The following is an 11,019-nucleotide window of genomic DNA, read 5'->3' as shown; positions in this document are numbered from 1 at the left end:
TGCCGGATCCCCCGTCAGAACGGGGGGAAGGGTTCTATTCGAGCCTCTTTGTCGTGCCAAAGCTGGACAGATCGGTCAGACCGATTCTGAACCTAAAATCCCTCAATCCATACTTGAAAACTTTCAAGTTCAAGATGGAGTCTCTTCGAGCGGTGATCTCCAGCCTCGAAGGGGGGGATTTTATGGCGTCAGTCGACATAAAGGATGCTTACTTACACATCCCGATATTCCCTCCTCCTCAGGCATTCCTGAGGTTCGCGGTGCAGGATTGTCATTACCAATTTCAGGCGTTGCCGGTTGGGCTTTCCATGGCCCCGAGGGTTTTCACCAAGGTATTGGCGGAGATGATGGTCCTCCTTCACAAGCAGGGGGTCACAATTATCCCATACTTGGACGATCTCCTGATAAAGGCGAGGTCCAAGGAACAGTTGTAAAGAAATGTGGATCTCTCCCTGTCGGTTCTGCGACATCACGGTTGGATTCTAAATTTGCCAAAGTCTCAGTTGATCCCGGCCACTCGGCTGCCCTTCCTGGGCATGGTCCTCGACACGGAGTTACAGAGAGTGTTTCTTCCGGAGGTCAAAGCTCTGGAACTCCAGACCATGGTCAGGGAGCTTCTGAGTCCGACAAGTGTGTCGATTCATCATTGCACTCAGGTGCTAGGGAAGATGGTTGCGGCTTACGAAGCCATTTCGTTTGGCAGGTTTCATGCCCAAGTGTTTCAGTGGGATCTGCTAAAAAAATGGTCCGGGTCTCACCTGCACATGCACCGGAAAATAAGTCTATCTTTCAGGGCCAGGATTTCTCTCCTGTGGTGGCTGCAAGGCTCTCACCTTCTAGAGGGACGCCGATTCGGAATCCAGGACTGGGTCCTGCTGACAACAGATGCAAGTCTCCGAGGCTGGGGAGCAGTCACGCAAGGAAGAAATTTCCAGGGAAAATGGTCAAGCCAGGAATCTTGTCTCCACATAAATGTTCCCGAGTTGAGAGCCATTTACAACGGCCTGCTGCAAGCAAAGAAACTTCTTCAGGGTCTCCCTGTCCTGATCCTGTCTTACAACATAACAGCGGTGGCGTACGTAAACCGCCAAGGCGGAACAAAAAGCAGGGCGGCAATGGCGGAGGCCACAAGAGTCCTTCGCTGGGCGGAACAGCACGTGAGCGCTCTGTCAGCAGTCTTCCTCCCGGGTGTGGACAATTGGGAACGATCTCCATCCGGGGGAGTGGGCTCTTCATCAAGAGGTATTTGCAGAAGTGACAAGGCGTTGGGGAATTCCTCTGATAGACATGATGGCATCTCGCCTCAACAAGAAGCTTCCGAGGTATTGTTCCAGGTCAAGGGACCCCCAAGCCAGTGCAGTGGATGCCCTGGTGACCCCGTGGGTGTTTCAGTCGGTGTTTCAGTCCCCTCCGCTTCCTCTCATTCCAAGGGTGCTGAGGATCGTAAGACGAACAAGGGTTCAGGCGATACTCATCGTTCCAGATTGGCCACTGGGGGCCTGGTATCCGGATCTTCAAGAATTACTAGTGGAAGATCCCTGGCCGCTTCCTCTAAGAGAGGACCTGTTACTGCAGGGGCCATGCGTGTTTCCGGACTTACCGTGGCTGCGTTTGACGGCGTGGAAGTTGAGCGCAAAATCTTAGCTCGGAAAGGTATTCTCGGGGAGGTCACCCCCACTCTCCTTAAAGCTAGGAAGGAGGTTACGGCGAAACATTATCACCGTATTTGGAGAAAGTATGTTTCGTGGTGTGAAACCAAAGCAGCTCCTGCGGAGGAGTTTCACTTGGGTCGGTTTCTCCATTTTTTGCAGGCAGGTGTCGATGCAGGCCTGAAATTGGGTTCCATCAAAGTGCAGATTTCGGCTTTATCCGTTTTCTTTCAGAAAGAATTGGCCGTCCTTTCAGAGGTTCAGACTTTTGTGAAGGGAGTACTGCATATCCATCCTCCGTTTGTGCCGCCGGTGGCGCCGTGGGATCTTGAAGTGGTCTTGCAGTTCCTTATGTCTCACTGGTTTGAACCTTTGCGTAAGGTCGAGTTAAAATTTCTCACTTGGAAAGTGGTCATGCTTTTGGCTCTGGCGTCTGCCAGGCGAGTGTCAGAGTTGGCGGCTTTGTCTCACAAGAGCCCTTATTTGATCTTCCATTCGGATAGAGCAGAATTGAGGACTCGTCAACAATTTCTGCCGAAGGTGGTTTCTTCGTTTCACATTAACCAACCTATTGTGGTGCCTGTGGCTACGGATGCTGTGGCAGTTCCAAAGTCTCTTGATGTTGTAAGAGCTTTGAAAATTTATGTCGCCAGAACGGCTTCTACCAGGAAAACAGAGGCTTTGTTTGTCCTGTATGCTTCCACGAAGATTGGAAATCCTGCTTCTAAGCAAACTATTGCCCGCTGGATTTGTAATACTATTCAGCAAGCTCATTCTTCGGCTGGGCTACCGGTGCCGAAGTCAGTAAAGGCCCATTCTACCAGAAAAGTGGGCCCATCTTGGGCGGCTGCCCGAGGGGTCTCGGCACTTCAGCTTTGCCGAGCAGCTACGTGGTCGGGTTCAAACACCTTTGCTAAGTTTTTACAAGTTTGATACCCTGGCTGATGAGGACCTCATGTTTGCTCAATCGGTGCTGCAGAGTCGTCCGCACTCTCCCGCCCGTTCTGGAGCTTTGGTATAGACCCCTTGGTCCTTTTGGAGTCCCCAGCATCCTCTAGGACGTAAGAGAAAATAGGATTTTAATACCTACTGGTAAATCCTTTTCTCCTAGTCCGTAGAGCAGGCATTTTCAACCAGTGTGCCGTGGCACACTAGTGTGCCGCGACCAGTTGCAAGGTGTGCCGCGGAGCCAGAGCAGCTTCCTGCACCTTCAGAGTGAACTGTTGGCCCAGGCTCTTCTTAAAGTATCAGTCGTGCTCTGGCCGTGACCTATGCCTTGAAGACGCAGTGGTGTGATATCATAGGTCACGGCTGCCACGTCTCACCACCCAGCCAGCCCACCTGCCTGCAATATGCATCTTCCAGTTCCTGCCTGCATACACAGCTTTCTTTGCACACCCACATCCACACATACCCGACCACCCGCTGCTCAGTATTCGCAGAACTCCACTATGAATAACCCCCGCCACTGAGGGACAGGGAGGACAGCTGACCGGTAGGGGCTAATATTTGTTATGTTATTTCTCCTGTGGGGTGCAATAGGATTTATGTGGGGAGAATAAGGATTTATGGATTTATGTGGGGAGCAATGTGATTGATTTATGTGGGGAGCATTAGGATTTATGTAGGGAGCAACATGATTTATGTGGGGAGCAATGTGATTGTTTTTTCTGTGTAGGCCAATGTATGTGTGGATTTTTTTTTACTGATGGTGTGCCTTGGCAATTTTAAAATATTGTTTGGTGTGCCGCGAGTAAAAAAAGGTTGAAAATCACTGCCGTAGAGGATGCTGGGCGCCCATCCCAGAGCGGACTGTTACTTGCAGTTGTATTATTACTGGTTGTATTTGTTTACATGTGGGTTGTGCATTAGTTATATTCAGCTTGTTGCTGTTGTTAATTCATACTGTTATCTGGTTTGCCGCTACTCCGGTTGTACGGTATGTTTGTGGTGTGGGCTGGTATGTTTCTCGCCCTTAGTTTAAACAAAAATCCTTTCCCCGAAATGTCCGTCTCCCCTGGGCACAGTTCCTATAACTGAGGTCTGGAGGAGGGGCATAGAGGGAGGAGCCAGTTCACACCCAGTCAGTCTTTTTAGTGTGCCCAAGCTCCTGCGGATCCCGTCTATACCCCTTGGTCCTTTTGGAGTCCCCAGCATCCTCTACGGACTAGGAGAAAAGGATTTACCGGTAGGTATTAAAATCCTTTTTTTTTTTCTGTGCTTTTGAGTCACATTTTACCTCAGAAATCCTCTGTTTGTGCTACTGCTTATCTTGTACTGTTACACCCTAGGGTTACGCTTACATATCATGTCTGCTACACAGGGTGGTAAATCCATGGCTGATCCTGCACCGTACAGTGCTGATGCCACGGATTTCCCGGAGGAAAACGTAGCAGCTGAGGGTTCAGATACTGGGGGTTCTATACCCCATGGTCAGTCTGCAGCAACGGGGGAAAATCAAGACCCACCTTAGGCTGTTTTCTCTCATTTACTGACTACGCTAGTAATTAGACTTGCGCCCCCTGTGGGACCTCCTGTGCCATTACAGTCACATCACTGGCGTTTCTATAATGGGTGCAATGTGTGCGATGCACATGGGCCCCTGGGTCCAGGGGAGGCCCACTCCGCACACATTGCACCCATTTAAATACTTACGGCGGAAATCGCTGCCAAAATGGCCACCGCACATGCGCGGTAGCCAAATTAGTCTCCGGATCATGGCGAGCGCCATGTTTCCGGAGACCGCCGCATGCACAGTAGACTCTGGCACAAAGCCGGAGTCTACAGCGCCGTTCAGAGGAGGGGGCCCACTCCTATGTAGAAACGCCCCTGAGTCACATATTGTCCCTGCAGTTAATCCGCCGTGGACAGATACTCTGTTCTCTCGGTTACAGCAATTACATCAGTCACTAGCTAAGCAGAATCCTGACTCTCGCCAGCCTAAGACCAGAGGGTCATCTAAATGGGCCATTACTTCCTCACAATCCACACATGTTTCGGATACCTCATCCGATGTAGATGGCGCTTTCACTGACCCTTCAGACTCTGATGCAGATGCGTCTGATGGGGAATTTCTGGCACAGGTGGATGTTCCTGACCGCTTGGCTGATACTTCAAATCAATGATGATGAAGGACTTCCAGCTACCTCTGCGAAACCAGATAAGTTTAAACGTCAGAAGGTTACTAAGTTGGTTTTACCTCATTCTGACCACTTGGTTGACATTAGTCAGGAATCCTGGGAAAACCAGGTAATCACAAGTTGTGCGTCTGGTGGTCTCATCTGCTCTGCCTGTTACTACCGTCACCTCCGAGGGGACAGACGGATAAGTGTGTGGAGGGTTGCTTGAAGTCTATTTACACTCTTGCCTGAGCTATGCATAGGCTTACTATTGCGGCCTCTTGGGCTGCTAAAGCTATAGAGGCCTGGGTTCAAGAAGTTGAGGTGGAACTACCGTGTAATTTTCCTGATAATGCTAGGCAGTGTCTTTCATATAATATTACGGCCTCCTATTATATTTAGGAGGCGGCATCTGATGCAGGTATCCTGGCGGCCAAAGCATCTACTACGTCTATTCTGGATCGTCGGATCCTCTGGTTGCGGTCCTGGTCTGTAGATCTGGACTCTAGAAAGGCCTTGGGGGTGATCGCTTTTGAGGGAAACATACTTTTTGGGGAAGCTCTCAAAAAAGTTCATTGCTGACTTAGCATCTGGTAAGACTGCATGTCTGCCTAGTACTACTACTACGGCTCCGATACAGGCTCGCACTTCCAAATCCACTAAGCCCAAACCTAAACGTGCCTGGACTGCCCATCAGCCTGCTTCCAAAACAGAGTGGAAGACAACTTCAGATGCTTGGGTACAGGAAGTTGTCACTCACGGATACGCCATATCCTTCAAGAAACGTCCCCCTCATCACTTTTGCCTGACAGACATCCCTTTCGGATCAGTTAATGGCAAAGACTCTTAGTTCGGTGGTTCAGTCCCTCCTGGACACAGGAGTGGTAGTGCCGGTGCCTCTGGCTCAGAGAGGCAGGAGGTACTATTCAACGCTGCTCCTAGTCCCGAAACTGAATGGTTCCTCTCGGCCCATTCTCAACCTCAAGTATTTGAACATGTTTGTGAGGGTCTCCAAGTTTTGTATGGAAACCCTTCGCTCTATTGTCCTGGCTTTGGGGCCAGGGGAGTATATGGTATCCCTGGACATACAGGATGCTTACCTACATATACCTATTGCCATGTCGCATCAGCTATACCTGCGGTTTGCTATTGGCAATCTTCATTATCAATTCTGGGCCTTACCCTTTGGACTGACTACGGCTCTGCGAATCTTCACCAAGGTAATGGCGGTGATGACGGCCCTGCTCCGCCGTCAGGGTATCAGGATCTTACCGTATCTGGACATCTTGCTGGATCTGACGGTCCAGTTTCTGCAAGCCCACGGGTGGCTCATCAACTGGAAGAAATCATCCCTGGTCCCTGCTCAGAGCATGGTGCACCTAGGGGCGTCGTTGGACACACACAACCAGCGGTTGTTCTTGTCTCAGGAGAAAGTTTTGAAACTTCAGGTCAGGATGCAATGCTTCCTCTCTCGCCCGCGAGTGTCGATACACTCTGCGATGCAATTACTAGGCCTCATTGTGTCAGTTTTCGACATGGTAGAGTACGCTCAATTTCATTTCCGTCCTCTGCAGAAGCTGATTCTTGCCAAGTGGGATGGCCTGCCTCACCGTATCAGGTCTCACATGATCTCCTTGTCTCCGGAGGTTCGTCTGTCACTGAGCTGGTGGCTACAGGACCAACAATTGTGCAGGGGTCGTCCCTTCTGGATCTCCAACTGGGTCCTCCTGACGACGGATGCCAGTCTGAGGGGTTGGGGCGCGGTGTTAGAGCAACACTCTCTTCAGGGTCGGTGGACCAGGGAGGAGTCTCTCCTCCCGATAACCATTCTGGAATTGTGGCCAGTGTTCCATGCTCTGAAACTGGTCCAGCATCTGGTACAGAACAGGCCTGTTCATGTACAGTCGGACAACGCCACCACGGTAGCGTACATAAATCATCAAGGCGGCACTCAAAGCCGCATGGCAATGATGGAAGTGTCAAAGATTCTTCAATGGGCGGAACGCCATCTGCCAGTAATCTTGACAGTGTTCATTCCGGGGGTCCTCAACTAGGAAGCGGACTTCCTCAGTAGTCAGGACGTACACGCCGGAGAGTGGAGCCTTCATCCCGAAGTATTTCAACTCCTATTGGACAAGTGGGGTCTACAAGATGTAGACTTGATGGCATCTCGACACAATCACAAGGTTCCGGTCTTCAGAGCAAGAAAATGGGATACTCAAGCGGAGTTCGTGGACGCACTGGCAATTCTATGGAACTTTCGGCTGCCATACGTGTTCCCTCCAGCGTCAGTCCTGCTCAGGGTAATACGGAAGTACAAGGAAGAAGGAGGAATTCTACTTCCTCAACGCCCAGACCTCCTTGTTCAGGGCCCTTGTGTCTACCCGGACCTGGCCAGACTGGCTTTAACGGCGTGGCTCTTGAAGCATCACTCCTGAGAGCCAAAGGATTCTCTGAGGCAGTCATTCAAACTATGTTGAAAGCCCGTAAACCAGCTTCGGCTCGTATTTATTACAGGGTCTGGAATTCTTACTTCACATGGTGTGCTGCTAAGAATTATGATGCATATTCTTTCAAAACTTCCAGACTTTTGGCTTTTCTACAACAAGGCCGAGATTTGGGCCTTCGTCTGGCCTCCCTCAAGGTTCATATATCTGCCTTGTCGGTGTGGTTTCGGAGAGAAATTGTGTCTCTTCCTGACGTTCACACTTTCACTCAGGGTGTTCTACGGATTCAGCCTCCCTATGTCCCTCATGTGGCTCCATGGGGTCTGTCTGTAGTCTTAAATGCCCTGCAAGAGTCTCCATTTGAACCTCTTGAGTCTGTGGACCTTAAATGCCTTACGCTTAAGGTCGTGTTTCTGTTGGCTATTGTCTCTGCTAGGAGGGTGTTGGACTTAGGCGCTTTGTCCTGTCGCCCTCCCTTTCTGATTTTTCACTGTGACCGGGCAGTTCTTCAAACTCATCCTGGTTATTTACCTAAGGTGGTATCATCTTTTCACCTTAACCAGGAGATTGTGGTTCCCGCCTTCATCTCTTCTGGTTTGTCCTCCAAAGAAAGATCTTTGGACTTGGTACGGGCTCTCCTTATTTATGTGGAAAGGACTGCCTCTATCAGGAGGTCAGATTTCCTTTTTGTACTTTTTGGATTTCACAAACGTGGCTGGCCTGCGAATAAGCAAACCTTGGCCAGATGGAATAGAATGGTGATTGCACAAGCTTATGCGCAGGCTGGGCTCCCAGATCCTGCTGCTGTCAAGGCCCATTCTACTCGGTCGGTTGGACCTTCTTGGGCGGCCCGCCGTAGCGCGTCCGCAGAACAATTGTGCAAGGCGGCTACGTGATCCTCAGTGACCACATTCATCAGGTTCTATGCCTTTGATACTTCCGCCTCCCAGGATGCTTCCTTTGGACGCTGGGTTCTTGTGCCCGCTACAATGCGTCCCCTCCCATGAGGAACTGCTTTAGGGCGTCCCCGATGTTATTCCCTGTGGAATACCAGTGTACCCCGCTGCAGAAAAGGAGATTTATGGTAGACTTACCATTGCTAAATCTCTTTCTACAAGGTTCACTGGATTCCACAGGGCGTCCACCCTGACGCACTTAGATTCTTTGGGTTTGTATGGCATTAGCTGCTAGTCCCTTCTCCTGTTGTGAGAATGTGGTTCTATGTGACTAACATCTACCATCTCTCTTACCTGCTACTGCATTGGACTGGTTAACAAAACTGAGCTCCAGTGCCTGCAGGAGGGGCTATAGAGGTGGTGGTGCAGTGCATCCTGGGAACAGTCAAAGCTTTAGCCTGTTGGTACCTCGGATCAAGATCCAACTCTACACCTCCCATGTTATTCCCTGTGGAATCCAGTGTACCTTGCAGAAAGAGATTTAACAATGGTAAGTCTACCATAAATCTCCTTTTATTTATTAACAGTTTCTTTTATAACGCAGCAAATGCCATTGCGCATTACAATTGGACACAATGATAAAACAAAACTGGGTGATAAACAAACAGTCAAAGAGGTAGGAACCTGTTACTCCAGGACAGAGATTCCTGATACTTGGGATACTTATTATGCTATCAGGTCAGGAGCAACCTCCCTGACAGGCCTCTCTCTTGGCCTACTTCAGATGTGGTTTGAGGTGGCATCGCAGCGGCTTACTTAGAAGCAGCAGTGATGCACTTATGCAGCAGGAGGCATCTGATATAAGTAAATGCCTACTGTTTGTATTAGTGCTGTGTCCTAGGACACAGCTTTGGCTCATCTGCGACACCATCAGTCAACTGCATGAACCAAGCTGGCCGCTGCAGTTCCTACAAAGAGGTCAGGAAATCTCCATCTTCCGACAGAGATTCTGGACTCGCCATTCTGCCAAAACAGCAGCCATTGCCACCCCATAACGACTACAGACTGTCAATCTAGTGACATCTGCAGTGGTAGTACATCCAACGACGCAGGACCCATACTGCACATACACAGTATGGGTCCAGTGGATGCGCAGAGTACTGAACATTGGTACTTTGCGTCATGCAACTCAGAACCGACGGGACCTGAATCGGGCCTTCTATCCCTTCCTCTAGCTGTGACTGAGGTACAAACAGTAACTTAGGCTCGAGCTCTCCCATATCTTCACTACCATATACTGGCCAAAACCCAGCGTTCTTGGTCTTGGTTTAAGAATGTGGCCAATCTGGATATGAATAGCATACGATGGGCACCAGGTAGCTTTACCGGTCCTGGAACACACACACTGGGGTAAATTTACTAAGATTCGTAATTTCCTAAAAAAGGTCAAAGTTCAATCACGAATGACATCGACAGTGTAAAACTGCAACTTTTTGAATTGATTACGATGGATTTACTAAGCTGTCGTATTCGGGTTTTTCTTTTCTTCCGATGTCGATGTCATTCGTTTTTTTTTACCTATTTTTACGGCAGTGATTAGCAAAACACTGCCGTTTTTTTTTACAATCAATCTCGGCCGGATCTGTGTGATCCGTGCTGGGGTTCTTATTTTTTTTTTTTTAATTAAACAATGTAAAATCCCAAAAAAAAATGCGTGGGGTCCCCCCTCCTAAGCATAACCAGCCTCGGGCTCTTTGAGCCGATCCTGGTTGCAGAAATATGGGGAAAAAATTGACAGGGGTTCCCCCATATTTAAGCAACCAGCATCGGGCTCTGCGCCTGGTCCTGGTCCCAAAAATACGGGGGACAAAAAGAGTAGGGGTCCCCCGTATTTTTAAAACCAGCACCGGGCTCCACTAGCTGGACAGATAATGCCACAGCCGGGGGTCACTTTTATATAGTGCCCTGCGGCCGTGGCATCAAAAATCCAACTAGTCACCCCTGGCCGGGGTACCCTGGGGGAGTGGGGACCCCTTCAATCAAGGGGTCCCCCCCCCCAGCCACCCAAGGGCCAGGGGTGAAGCCCGAGGCTGTCCCCCCCCATCCAATGGGCTGCGGATGGGGGGGCTGATAGCCTTTGTTGTAATTGAAAAGATATTGTTTTTAGTAGCAGTACTACAAGTCCCAGCAATCCTCCCCCGCATGCTGGTACTTGGAGAACCACAAGTACCAGCATGCGGCGGAAAAACGGGCCCGCTGGTACCTGTAGTACTACCACTAAAAAAATACCCAAAAAAACACAAGACACACACACCGTGAAAGTATAATTTTATTACATACATACACACATACATACATACTTACCTTATGTTCCCACGCAGGTCGGTCCTCTTCTCCAGTAGAATCCAAGGGGTACCTGTTGAAGAAATTATACTCACGAGATCCAGGGGTCCAGGCTCCTCGGGAAATCCAGGGGTAATCCACGTACTTGCATAAAATAAGAAAACGGAAAGCCGAGCCACGAACTGAAAGGGGCCCCATGTTTTCACATGGGACTCCTTTCCACGAATGCCAGAAACCCACTCTGACTGATGTCTAAGTGGGTTTCTTCAGCCAATCAGGGAGTGCCACGTTGTAGCACTCTCCTGATCGGCTGTGTGCTCCTGTACTGAGTGACAGGCAGCACACGGCAGTGTTACAATGTAGCGCCTATGCGCTACATTGTAACCAATGATGGGAACTTTCTGCTCAGCGGTGACGTCACTTTAGGTCAACCGCAGGGCAGAAAGTTCCCATCATTGGTTACAATGTAGCGCATAGGCGCTACATTGTAACACTGCCGTGTGCTGCCTGTCAGTGAGGACAGGACCACACAGCTGATCAGGAGAGTGCTACAACGTGGCGCTCC

This window comes from Pseudophryne corroboree, chromosome 8 (genome assembly GCF_028390025.1).
Source record: "Pseudophryne corroboree isolate aPseCor3 chromosome 8, aPseCor3.hap2, whole genome shotgun sequence".
In the NCBI taxonomy this organism is placed as follows: Eukaryota; Metazoa; Chordata; class Amphibia; order Anura; family Myobatrachidae; genus Pseudophryne; species Pseudophryne corroboree.
The sequence above is the reverse complement of the archived record's forward strand: the minus strand, read 5'-3'. Positions refer to the sequence as shown.